The following is a 13,723-nucleotide window of genomic DNA, read 5'->3' on the forward strand; positions in this document are numbered from 1 at the left end:
CCCTCTGTATGCCTCCCTCTCTTACCCTCGACTCTCCTCCCTTCCGCTGTCTTCTTTCTGTTCTTGTTTCCCTTTCGCCCGGCACTCGGGGAAATGTACCACCGTAGGCAAACTTACGGTTAGACCCGTGGCATTCCCGGGAATTCTCGGGATTTTCACGCGATATCTTTTGTCTTCTTTAACGTGTAGACTCCGGCAGCCGCCGCGCGGATGAAGACGTGCCTGCTTAACCTACCCCACGAGCCCCGGCGAAACTCCGTTTAAACGTTTTAACGTGCCCTTAGCTACATCCCCCGTACCGACTCTCGCCGTTGCCTTTCTTCGGCGAACCATTGCAAGATATTTCTTCGGATCGTTTCGGATCGTATCCTTTGGGCTGCAAGGGTAATCCATTGTCGTGACTGAAAACGTTACTATCGTCTCCTGTACACGTGTATTGTTAGGTCCTCTACTATTTATTATTTTCATCAACGACTCGACTACTATCTTTTGATATTGTAAATTACTCTTGTTCGCGGACGACCTAAAAATCTTCTGCGGCATCTCTCAACCCTTGATGAGCTTCCAGGGTGCGGTCAGACCTAGACCATTCCTGCGAATGGTGTATCAATATCATGACATGAAGTGCATAAAATGCACTTTATTATAAAAAATGGAGATACTATAAGTTAAAGAAATTATTTTAGATTTCTAGATGAAATGGCTTCGAGGGTAAAGGGTTAAAAGCGTAACAGTTGTACATATAGATTGCAGTAAATTATAAGAAATGGGAATACAGCTGCTCAAGATTGCTATTTTGAATCTCGTCTTAAGGTGGCTTCGGGTGCAAAGGGTTGAAACTAATCTTCGACTGTGAATGCTGGTGACAAGTTCAAAATAATGAATAAAAAGAAATCTTGTAATAAAAATTGTTCGAGATGACAATATGAATGGCATAGTAGATCGGATTGGAAGAGGAACAGCGACAGGCTGGATCGTTTAATCCGCGGTTCTGCCTATTTCAGTTTGGCGGACCAAGGTCAACGATCAGAGACAATTCTCCTTTTTCAATCTCCCCGGGCAACCAAGTCCTCATTATTATAAAGCCACTAACGAACCGAGGAAGCACTTTCAGACCGTCCAATTTCTCTCTCCCTTTTCGCCGTCCATCACCCTCGTCCCCTCTTTGACGCTTCTTCCTCCTCCGGTTATCTCTATTACACTCCGGCCGGCAGACGAATCGATTTTCCGTGCAACTTGTAATTGCGAATGAGAAAGTAAAATCCGCCATCGATCACCGTTATCGTAATTCCACCCGAAAACATACCTAAATCTTTCGCGAACAATGATGCCACAGATATACCAATTCTACCACCCTTATTAGGTCCATAAAATATCGAATTAGTTGCTTAGTGAAGTTAATATTGTTAAGCAGAAGGACGAATTTCTGTATGCTGTAAAAAGATCTACATTTAGAGTATGGAAATTTTATTAGGTTTTAGGTATATTTGTAAGTTAAAATTTAGTTACAAATGTTCTTCTAATCGGAAACTTTTCTGTGCATGATTTTATTTTCCCTCTATAGTGTCAGTGGAAATAAAAGAAGGTTTGTGTTATTTTTTGGTTAATTATTTCTCATGAAACTCCCCTACATTCCTGATCGATTTTAATTATACACATTTTAATGTCCCTCGATGATTCAATAAATAACTGAATAATTCAACACGTCTCTTACAAAACGATACAATGTAACATATACTACGAACTAATAATCTCCGCGAACTGCAACTCCATTTACGGTCGACGATAATCGATCCCGGCAAGGCCGACTATTCGCAACGTTTCAGCAAAGACCTGCCCGTTCCCTTAATTCCCATCTGGCGGCAGTAACCGGTCGGAATCGGTAATAAGTGCACGCAAACAAGATGTCCGCCGTGGTATCGAACGACACATGGGGGTTATCTAAAGCGTACGTATCGTCGTCGATTCCCGCACGCTTTATCAACGAGCGTGGAAGTGGATTTTACAAATTCATCGGTTACAGGAGCCTGGTTCGTTTATTTATTCGCGACTGCGAAAATTGCAGGGGATTTGTGCGTGTGCCAGGAGTGAGGGGCTGACGCGTAGCCAAAAGAGAACGAACCAAAAAGAGAACGAACAGAAGGGGAATGGAAGATGGGGTTCCGGAGAGAATCTCGCAATGTGTCCTGCTGAAATTTTCGCATCGCTGCTAAATACTTTGCCGTAAGTCCTCCACGCGGTGACGGTTTTGCGCGCGCGGGCTCTCCGGCTCGGTCAGATGGGCTTTTCCAGGGCTGTTTAGGGGTTTCGGTGATATATCGAGGGATAAATACGGCGAGCGAGCGAGCGTTCCCTATGCTGGCACGACGGGCGACGCGAGACGCGCGCGCACCGGGTCTCTGTGTGCTGCTTTACCCCCGGGATCACGCGACACCAAATAATGACCGACTCTGCAACCCCGGATTAGCAAATCCCGCGCGGAATTAGGTTCGGTGTGCAATGGTTAGACCCGTGGCATCGCGATGCCAGGTTGCGCGCAACGGCCTCGTGACTATTCGGCCTCGATCGATCTACCCCGCGATCCCGTTCCGATTCCAAACCCGGAAAAAAAAAGCAGTCGAAACAAATCCGAAAATCGCTGCCGGCCCGTCAATCGATCCCCCTAAACGGGCTCGACAATATAACGGACGTTTAAACTCCGCTTTTTCGAAATGTCAATCTGATTTCCAAATGTCAAGTGATTATTCTCCTCGTTAACAATTTTGTACTAACTCCAAAGGTTGTAGGATCGATGAAAGTGGTTTGAGAAATTGATTCGAACTTCTTTTATCTCGCATACATAGAAATATATGTGACTTGATAATATCTGTGGATATTTTAACCCTTTGCGATCGAATGGCGACTCTCGGGCGCCTCTAAAAATTATCGTTTTAAAATAATCTTTATCAAATTTACTAATAGTTAAAAAATTGTTAACATGTAATATCTGTAACAAATATCTGTCACGTAAGTCATCAAATTCAATTTCATATAAAATGCTCCAGGTTATATAAAATGGAAAAACGACTCCAAAGCAAAAGCTCCGACTGCAAAAAGGGTTTAACATTGATTCATTAAACGCGTTTGCCTCCTACGGTATTACACGTGGACAGAGAGATTACTATGCATTAAAAATTCTATGAGAACGCAACACGGTGGAAAGTTTCTTCGAATTGCATTCAGAAGCTGCCGGTCGGTCTATCGAATGTGGATCCATGGACGCGGAAGTGCAAATACTTCAATCAACGGTGTGTCAGGTGTTTATTCGCGACGTAAGTGTCTTCCCATCAACGTCCATTATCGTCGAATAGAGAAGATTTTCGGGCATTCTATTTATCAGCCACCGAGAATCGCCTCGCGAACGAGCAGAGAGGGCGGAATCAGCTTGTCCGCCGTTAATTAATGCCGAGTAGAAGAGAGAGAGAGAGAGAGAGAGAGAGAGAGAGAGAGAGAGAGAGAGAGAGAGAGAGAGAGCGAGGAGATTGGCGGAGCTCAAAGTGACGTTTGATTGATCGGCCCCCAATGGTAACTGCCGCGAGATTCTTGCCGGTGAGTGGATCGAATTTGTTCGGGCAGAAATCATCCTCGGTTGCTACCTGATCAGGAGATCCGCACGGTCCGATTGGCCGACGAGATTAGTCGTCGATCGGTGCGGCGGTCTTGCAGAGAGCCGCGAATAGAGTTTGCGCGCCGGGAGATCTGGAGCAAGAGGTGCCCACCAGCGAATACGTGTACATATGCCTGTATTATTCATGAAAGGAGTGTGATCCCGGCTATAGGCCCGGTTTCATTCCGCGGTTCGTTGTCCCCTTCCCCCCCTCTCTGTTCTCGTTACACTTTCGGGACGCTGTCGATTCGCTGGGTTAGAGAGATGTATCGAGTATCAAGGCGTGGAGCAAATCACGCGTGATCCCTACGCGTCCCCCGCGATCGTTCGTTCGTTCGTTCCTTCTCGCATCTGTCCGGCTGCGTTAATAATTAAACGATGCGTCATCGCGGGACCGATCCTAAACGCTTAATTGCCGCTGGGGTGGTTTCACTGCGACCCGCAGTGGCCATCTAAAGGCATCGATTCGTTTAAAGCTGGGAACGAAGAGGATCCTTGTTTTGCGCCTTTGTTGTCCAAGATTTCGTGCAATTACCGAAATAAATAATAAATTCTGGATTTTGTATTATAAGCAAACGATATTTATGTGGCATTGTTATTTTTAACTAACATTTAACCGCTAGACCATGTTTTTCGTATTAATAATTGTCAGACGAAATCCACGAGATTTGTGAGACGAACAAGTATTGGATCAGAATTGGTCATCTCTGTTCGATAATAACGTCGCGAAAAATGATCGTAGAACGATGAATCTTTTTTTAAATTAAAGCTCAAAGTCTCTACTTTAAGACAATCTTCCTGGATTTTAAATTCATTTCACCCTTGCTACTGTAATCTTTTAAGAGCGAGACTGCATTTGTCATATTGATGATTATCAAGTTTGACAAAATGCACGAGCTCCCTAAAATTTTTCTCGAGGATTCCAGTTACAGTGAAATGAAATTCAACGTCTCCTCTTTAATTTGAGACAAAGAAATCGCGGCTACGATTTTTTCGCGCAAAGTTACAGGCACTTTGAAATTAACCTTACATTTGGTCATTCGAAGCTGGCCATTTTTCGTCAAAAATTGTTCTGTAACCATTTGAAATTTCACTTTAATTTAATATTAATTTAAAAAGAGTTATTTTAAAAGTCTCGAAACTCTTAAGCAGTGTCCGCATACTTTCTCTATCGACACTAAGCGTCCACGTGAAAGACGACTGCATAGCGCAACGATGAAAAGTGTTAAGCAACTTCACCGACAGATTTAACAAATAAATCATTCAAGGGAGAAATTCCTCCGTCCGCCAACTATATGGTAAACTTTAATCGAAGTTGTTTAGACAGAAGCAATGAAAGAAACTCTACACAAGAGTTTCGAGGTACAAGGTCGATCGTCCGCCGCCGCGTTACAAGCCCCTCGCGTTTACCCCGGCGATGGCTACAACGAAGTATAAAAACAGCGTAACACGATTGTTAAAAAATTCAATAAAAGTCCGGTGGGGATGGGGTGGGGGGTCGAAGTTTGAACCGAGGAGAGATGGGAGGTAGAGGCGAGCAATTTGATTCGGAAGAGTGGAACGGATAAAAAATGGTAAAACGAGGGAGAATCGAGCGCGGAACGACAAAAGAGGCCAAAGAGGAGGAGCCACGGAGGAAAGAAAGGCTCGGTGGATAGAAGGCGGCGTGCGTAGACATCGGTTGGCAGGCCGGCGCGCGACGGTGCAACCACCTCGACGATGAAATATGAATGATCCTGTTCTCTCGGCGCACAGATGGTTGAATTTTAGGTCGCTGCTTCCTGCAGCAATAATGCTCGGATCGATAGGCTACGCGGCTATAGATACCAGTTAAACACGAGCAACCCCTTTTCGAATTCATTTCTCTAGCACCGGCGTCGGCCGCATCTTGGATACCTTAGGACTCTCTCTCTCTCTTTCTCTGCTTCTCTTGGTATAACCACCTCGCGCGCGAGGCGAACACTATTCTCTCTCTTTCTCTCTTTTCCCGTTCTCTTCTCTGGAGCCATGGTTCTTTCGTCTGCCTATCGATTCGCTCCGGCTTATGGTATTTTTATTTCCGAGCACCGGGTTGCCGTATAGCCGGTAGCGGGTAGCCGGAGCCGCGCTGAAAAATTGATCAGCCGCTCCCGATGATTCTTCTTTATTACATAATCACGTTTGCCCCGTTCATCCTCCATCTCCCGGGGAAAGCGTAACAGCCTCGAATCCGTTTACTCGAGGCTCCTGATGAAAATTTACTCGCCGGTTTACATCGGGAACGTGACGTTCGCCGACGAGGCGAGCGTGCAGCCGCGCGGCCTAATGCCGACGAACACTGGAAGAAACCAAACCCTCTTCTCCACTCGTTAGTATGCTTTCGCGGGTGTCGTCGTCGTCGTCGTCGTCGACGGGTAAATATCGGAGTTGCTGTTTGTTTAAAAAAGTTTTCGCCGACCGAGAAGTCGATGGCGAAACGAAATTATTTGTGGTCGCCGAGTTTCGCAGAGTCCGTGTCTATGGCTAATTAAAAGTTCGTTTGAGACGTTCGATATACAACGAGCCGGATGTTTTCGCGATGGGCGTGGTCAAGGCGGCAATCGACGTATTTTAATCGCTCGAATTTCGTACAGTCGTCCTCCGCCTCGCGCTTTCGTATGGGAAATGGCGACGCCGACGTCGACGACGAGAGTTCGAGGCTTTTTCAAGTCTCCTTTCCTCCGTGATTCTGAATATTCGATACCGGCGATGCCCTAAGTGCAGACGCCGTCGCGTTCGCAGACTAATCAAATTTATGGGGCCACCCCCTCTCCGCCCGTTTCTGTTGGTCCACTTAGCGACTCGATCTCGCTCTCCCGTCGATGATGGGTTGTTTCGCGAAATTGATCGAGTTTCCGGGCTCGCCGGGCCAATAGTTTCGGGGACCATTCGTCAAATCTACTCGACCCTCTGTTGCATCTTACGTAAGTAATGACGTAGGGGGGGTTCGGGGGGGGGGGGGGGGCTACTAATTCCAATAAATGCGAGACGGTCTGTTAGAAATAGTTTTATAATCACAGAAACTGTAAAAGAGAAAAATCAGAAAACAGTCATTTTCGCTAGTCATTTCGCTTTAATGTTAATTTTCCTAAGTTCGCAATATCAGCACTGGATCATAAAACAATTCCGAACTCGGAAAGGAGTAACCAATTTATCTCACCTTAATTCTACAGATAAAAAAAAATAATATCCAATAGAAAAAGTAACACGAGCTTTATTTCTTAGATTTTAACGATTAAAACTGTATCAAAAGTTCTCACAGCATCAATTTTCCACGAATTATGAAAAATGTCCAGCGACGCTGCGGGCTTCCTTATTTCCGTCAAACAAGACGAAGCAAGCTCGATAACAATAAATATTCCGGATCCGCCGCGCCGCGTCCCGAGGGATTGTTAAAAAATGCCCAGATGTTGCATAAGCAACGGGCTTTAATTAAATTCCGCGGGAGCCCGGCAGTTTGATTACAGGATTCTCAGATTTTCCAGCGGGCCGGTGTCAGAAGCTGTTCGAATTTTAAAAGGCCCGGGAAAGATTTATGAAGCGGAGCCAACAACGAGAGAGTGGCAACATCTGCATTCGCCTATGTACTCGAGGGGGCGAGGCGTATATGCTGCCAGGTTGTTCCCGTAGCTGCGCGGGGCACCGACTACCGTAGTCTGTCAGCGCGCGCGCGCTCGCGCGGCGGTGTCTCTAATTTTTAGTCACGTGTCCGTCCGGGGAGCTATTAACCCTTTAGCCTACTAACTGAGACCGAGGTGAGTCGAGAGCCGAGGCGTGCGAGGCGAGAAGGATGGAGGCTAGACCACCGCGGTGGTGACGTGCTAGCGCGCGGACTAGGATAGGCGAGAAGGGTCGGAAAGGGAGACGGAAACGGGTATCGAGCGATGCAAGAGAGAAAGAGAAAGAGAAAGAGAGAAATAGAGAGCGAGGAAGGAAGGCAGACAGAGGCTAGGAAGGCAGGAAGAGACACGAAGGAGAAAAGTAGAAAACGGGTTGAAAGAAGGAGGGAAGAAAAGAGAATTTTCGAGGACTGGCGGTAGTACAGAGTCGGGCGGGTAGCAAGAGGGTGGTTGGAAGTTACCATGACGACCACTGTGAACCAAATGGACCCACACGGTGTCAGGGCATGCTTGCCTCTGCTTCTGCCTCCGCTTCTGCTAGACTGCCTTGAGTGTGCACAAGTGAAAGAAGGACCGAGGAAAAGAGGAAAGCGCGAGAACCCTGTCATCTGTACCACCACCATCAACCCACCGCCTCTCTCTCTCTCTCTCTCTCTCTCTCTCTCTCTCTCTCGGCAACCTTCTAGTCGCCTTCGCCCAATAGCACCCCCATCCAACCCTGCCGGAAGCGCGCAGCCAACGGAATTATGCTAAATCCTCGACGAGGAAAATTCGCGACACGACGTTGCGACGTGTACGTACATCTACGTGTTGTATCGCCCCAACCCGAGAAATCTCGACCCGGACGAGCTGTCCTGAAGGTGACAGTTCGATCTCTGGATCGATGAGGGTGGGCTGTTCCTTCTTCTTTTTTTTTTTTTGTTTCTTCGCCAACCCTCCCGGATATTGAGAACGTTGCTAACCCCTTGCGCCTGTAATAACGAATCGGACTCGTGGCAAGGATTTGTAAAATGGCAAAAATCGCTGTATATATTATATTTATAGAGAGAGAGAGAGAGAGAGAGAGAGGGATTTTACCGTAGAATTTTCTGGGAACAGAATTGAGCCAATTATTAATCTCTTTCATCCCCTAAACGGCAAAGAAATTTATAGAAGAAAAATGTTGAATATTGTTCCAGATAAATTTACTATAGAAAATCAATGTCCTTAAATCCCTACACAAAAATAGTCAGCTTTAAAAAAATCGTACCCTATCGTTCGCTATTAAACAACATCCTGTAGCTACTATTGCGGCAAATGAAGTTGTAGAAAGATCGAAGCGAAAGCAGACCAATTAATTCTCCCCCCTCCTCAACATAATAATCTCTGGCAGAAAAAGAAATACCGTTTCCCGGGAATTACACACGGCGACGATCAAGATGGAATCCGAAAGGATTAATCTCGGTCTCTAATTAGCAATGCGGAATGGGAGAGAGAGAGAGAGAGAGCGGAAGGCGGCGTTAAGGGTTGAGATGCCTGTTAATCGGCTTCCGGTTAGGTACCGGCAGACCCGGTAAGAACACGCAACGTTTCGGCAGATCAATTTTCGCTGCGCGTAAATCCTCTCCGGCGGGCGGCGGCGTTGATCGGACGTAGATGATTTACTCCGTGTGGTTGCGCGCCTTCCATAAACCTCCAGGTTGATTCGCGGGATGCAAAATACAGCTAGGAGGGGAGAACCTATCGATAGATCCTGCGATTCTATGTGCCGCGTGTACCCCGAGTACCCGGTTAAGCCTAAGCCAAGGCTCACGTTCTTGCTCACGATACAGCATTAAAGATAACAGATCTTGAAATATGTCGCTGCCTCGAGATGGGGCTTGCGATAATACAACGAGGGAGTAGTATCGTAAGCTCTCTCTGCATTATTCGCGGCCGTACATGGCACAATGGTACGTTCGCGCGCTGCCCCTGCCACGGCTGCCGACTGCCGAGCATAATATATCATCTCCATCCGTCCTCGTCGGCGCGTGCACGCTGCACACCTTCTTTGCCGATTCTTACGCGCAAACGGTCTCGTTCTCTCTTTTTCTCCCTTCGTTCCTCCCTTTCCCTGTTTTTATCTCTCTCCCTTTCTCTCTCTCTTCGTAACATTTGCCACCCCCAATCCAATGGAACGTGAACTAGTTTACTCCAAGCAGATTAAAGTAGTAATCAAGCGAACGAGCACCCTTTTTCCCCTCTTCCCGCGACCGAACGGAAGAAAAAAGCTCGTAAATTATCCGAACAGAATATGACGCTGTACCGGGTGTCGTCGAGCTAACGAACGACTGCCGACTCGGACATTTCTGATATTTTTATGTCGTCGAAGATAAAATATAAAGCAATTCTTGATGATAAAAATTACCAAATATTTGATAATGTTAAATTAAAAAAAAAAGAAACAACTATAATGTTAAGAACTATTTCAGGGGTTGAAACGGCTGCTTTTTGCTTTTAAGTCACGAAAATTAGAAAAATGCTGCTGCGACAGATCTTTTTTAACAAACTTATCTTATCATCTTAAATGTTATTGTTATAAAACAATAGAGCACTGGTCTAGGCGTAATAATTCTAGCGGTAAAGCGAAAGCTTTTTAGGTTAGATTTTTATACGTATTCAGTATTAATTTTAAAACATTTTCCGGATGGTAGTTTCCGTTGGAGTTTAATGTACTTAGCTTTAATGTACAGTTCCCTTCGTTTCGGAACACCCTGTATATGCCAGAGACGATAACACCGAACGAGAAAACGTGGGTTCGAGCCGGGGTCTGTTTTATATAGGAACACCGTGCTCCAGCTAGCCTAGTCTTTTTTAGACGACCGAGGCCACTCGAGCAGATTGTTTTAATGGGAGTTTTAAGTGCCCGTACGGTCCTTATCTGCATACAACCCCGCGTGGCCACCCACGAAATTTCTTCCACGAACCGGCTCAAAGAAACTGTTGTATCCCCGTCGAGTATGCCGCAGAGCCGAGACGAGGCGAGCGCCGTGGCTCGTTTCACAAAAATTGTCAGGAAAAAAAGGACCCGGAGTCCCGGAGTGACCTGGACCGAGACCGTGCCCCGCCCCTCTCATCTCGGTCTTGTCTATCGTTAGAAATGATTTTATGGCTGCCCGGGAGAAAAAAAAGGGATTTCTGTTATTCCAACCGCAGAGTCCTCGGATATCGTTCCCATACATTTTTTCCGACGATCCAGCGCTCGTTAAAGATTTAACGAAATCATGACTGTTTCGTCATTTTTGATCGACAATTTTTTTAATTTAGTTATTATGTTTAATTGTATTTAATAATATTGACATTACATTTAACTGTATTTAATAATATTCGAATTGCATTTAATTATATTTCATAACATTTAATAATATTGAAATTACATTTAATTGTATTTAATAATATTTGGAGTACATTTAATTATATTTGAAGTACATTTAATTATATTTGATAATATTTCATTCTTTAAAAAATATTTAAAAAATGATAAATTCTTTTTAATTCTTGCCGCCAGCGTTTTCATCGCGCCGAAAACGCTCCGCCGCGCCGGAGCAATCTTCGCGCGGAATTTTCGCGCGCGCGCGCGCGCGAGACCCGAATCCCGTCGCTCGAAAATTGTATCGTTTATCTTTGAATCGCTTTGACGATCGTTCGGATAATGGAGGTTCCCGGTCGAACGGCCGGTATAAATAGCGCGCAAGTAATGGCGTCGATTTGTCCGATTCAGAATAGAAGAACATACACACACGCACACACGGAAAGCGCCACGTTTCTACGTGTCACAATGGCGCAATCCGTAGAATCGTTCTATGCTGGATTATCCATTAAAAAAAAGAGAGAGACAGGGAGAGAGAGAGAGAGAAAAAGGGGAGGAAAAAAGAGAGAGAGTGGTTTGAACCGGAGCGGCTGGAAATAGATTTCTTCGTGCCTACGAGGACATCAACGATCGCGCTCCGAATAAACCGGGGGCTGACCGAAAGCCGCTCGTTCGATTCGCACGTGAGTGGATAATGGAAAACGCATTTTCGATGTATTGTCACCGTTCTCCTTCTTTTTCCGTGCCTTCGACACCGATCGATGCCCATCCACCTCTCTCTCTCCCTCTCTCTCTCTCTCTCTCTCTCTCTCTTTCTCTCGCGCGCAGATTCTCTCCCTCCGGACACCGGACTCCGGTCTCCGGACCAGCCAGGTAGCCATGCACGGGACATCCCCAATGTTTAATGCACGCTTGTTCGCATCGCTCGTTCCGGATTAAACGACCTGACACGCTATTTTTATATCGCCGAGAACGGAAACGCGTCGAGACGGTGAATTCGCAGTCCACCTTTAATTCACCGATTGCTCTTAACTGGGCCATGTTAAGATGACCGGGTATCCAACTTGCGGCTCTATCCAGCCTTACGTGGCCTGTATGCCAATACACCTGCAATACTTTTCACCAAATATTTAATTTAATATTTTAGACATAACTGCTAGATTAATTCGCTTATTTTCTAATTAAAAAATATTTATACTACTGTCAAGATTTTCAGAGTCACTATTAACCCTTTGCACTCGAAGCTATTTTAACTGTAATTTTAAAATAACTCTTCTGACATATAACATTTTCATTTTATATGACGAAATGTGTTTCATGTACTGTAATTGAATATTGTAACTCAGGCAACAATAGTTATATTTTTAATAATTTTTGAAATCTAATTTTTCATAATATAAAAATTATTCTGGAACGTACTGTAACAATTTCAGTGGTGCCTCTGAGGGTTAACCCTAGAACGACTTTTGTAGGGTTGTCGGCGATCACACAATATTTTTATTTTATCTGCAGACGTATGAATAAATACTAAAATCTTGTGACTCATATCATCTATTTCATTGTTTAATAATTTTTTGAAGGAAAACTTTATTGGTATATAAATTATCGTGGAAAGTGACGGAATAATTTTTAGTCATCAGTTGAGTGCAAAGGGTTAATAAACTCGCTGGAGAGTTCTTAACAAAATCTCCGTTCACCGTAATTGTAAACGGTCGCAGCGCGAAACGAACGATTTAATGAAATGTTATTTCGCAACGCGGACTTAGGATCACGCGCGCGCCGCGTGAAAATAAAACGACGGCGGCGGCCCCGACGTGATTTAATTAGTGGTGCGGCCGCGTTCGCGCCGGTTGGAAATTTCAAGAACTTGCATTTACTCGAACGGGCAAAAACCGCCTTGTGTAACGGTGGTGGTAACACGCGATTGAACGCGAAGCCCCCTGCGTAATCCTACACAAGAGAAATTAATATTTTCCCGGCGAATCGGTGGAATAACTGCGCGACGCTCGTTACCGGCCGGAAAATTTAGAAACTCGTCGGGCACAGTGCCGAGTGCCGGCCACCCCCGTTAAATATGGCGGAACGTTGCCGTAGGGCAAACAATGCGACCCGATAATGACTTACTTTTTCCATAGACGGCACAATCGCTAATTAAACATGGAAAATACATTGTCCGACGGCCTCGGCGTCGGCGTGTTCGGCTAACGAATTCAATTTATAAATTTCAGTGGAACACGGACGCATGATTAAATGGGGGTGTATCGACTGAATGGGAGATCCGCGCCAGCTCTGAAACCTTCGACTCGCTTTTCCAGCTGCTAATGATTCCTTCGGCTCGATTTTCAGATCGGAGGAAAACGTCTCTCTGGAATGGTTTAACAAAATGTTTGACTAGAGATCAGAGAACGAAAATCGAAGACCAACAACGAATCGCGCTTATTTAGGGTTTTCCAATTGATGGGTCGATGTTGGCATCGCCGCTGTCCGTGAAAGTGTGCAGGAGAACCCGAGGCAGACGATTCCTCCCCGTGCGCAAGAACTTGGTCATTCGCAGTCTTCAACTTGGCGAATTTTGCGTCTAGACTTGGGCCTACACCTGCAGAAGATCCACCTGACCCAGGAGCACAAAGTTAATGACTACAGACAACGCCGTTTGTTCGCTGATTGGAATTTGCCTCTACGCTTCTTCTTGTGGGGTTTTCTGGAGTCGCAGATCTATACCAGTAAGCCGCAATCGACCGACGCTCTCAAAGTCAACGTAGCCCAGGCCATCGCTCAAATTCAGCCAAAGCTATGCGGTAGAGTCATTGATAATTGGACGCCTCGGATACGTGCCACCGTGCAAAGCCGCTGGGGACATTTGAACGATGTATAATATTCCATATATAATCGCATACACGGACCCTTCAATTAAAAAAAGAAAATTCGTTAATACCTCATACACAGACGATTTTATTCCATTTCAAAATCGACCCATCGTTACTGGAAAACCTTGTACCATCACGTGGTAAAGTCGAAGCAATGTTACTGATTAACCGGTAACAGTGCCGATTCAATCATCGAAGGCAACGTATAATATCGCCCACAGCTATTTCAGAAATGGCTGATTAC

At 45.4% G+C, this 13,723-nt stretch overlaps 1 protein-coding gene across 3 annotated transcripts in view; it reads left to right on the forward strand.

Moving 5' to 3' along the window:
• Ten-m (teneurin transmembrane protein Ten-m) overlaps positions 1 to 13,723 on the forward strand; it is a 257,882-nt gene that overhangs the window by 20,304 nt on the left and 223,855 nt on the right. The gene's annotated exons all lie outside the window — the stretch shown is intronic.

The sequence above is a fragment of the Augochlora pura genome, chromosome 5, assembly GCF_028453695.1.
Source record: "Augochlora pura isolate Apur16 chromosome 5, APUR_v2.2.1, whole genome shotgun sequence".
Lineage (NCBI taxonomy): Eukaryota > Metazoa > Arthropoda > Insecta > Hymenoptera > Halictidae > Augochlora > Augochlora pura.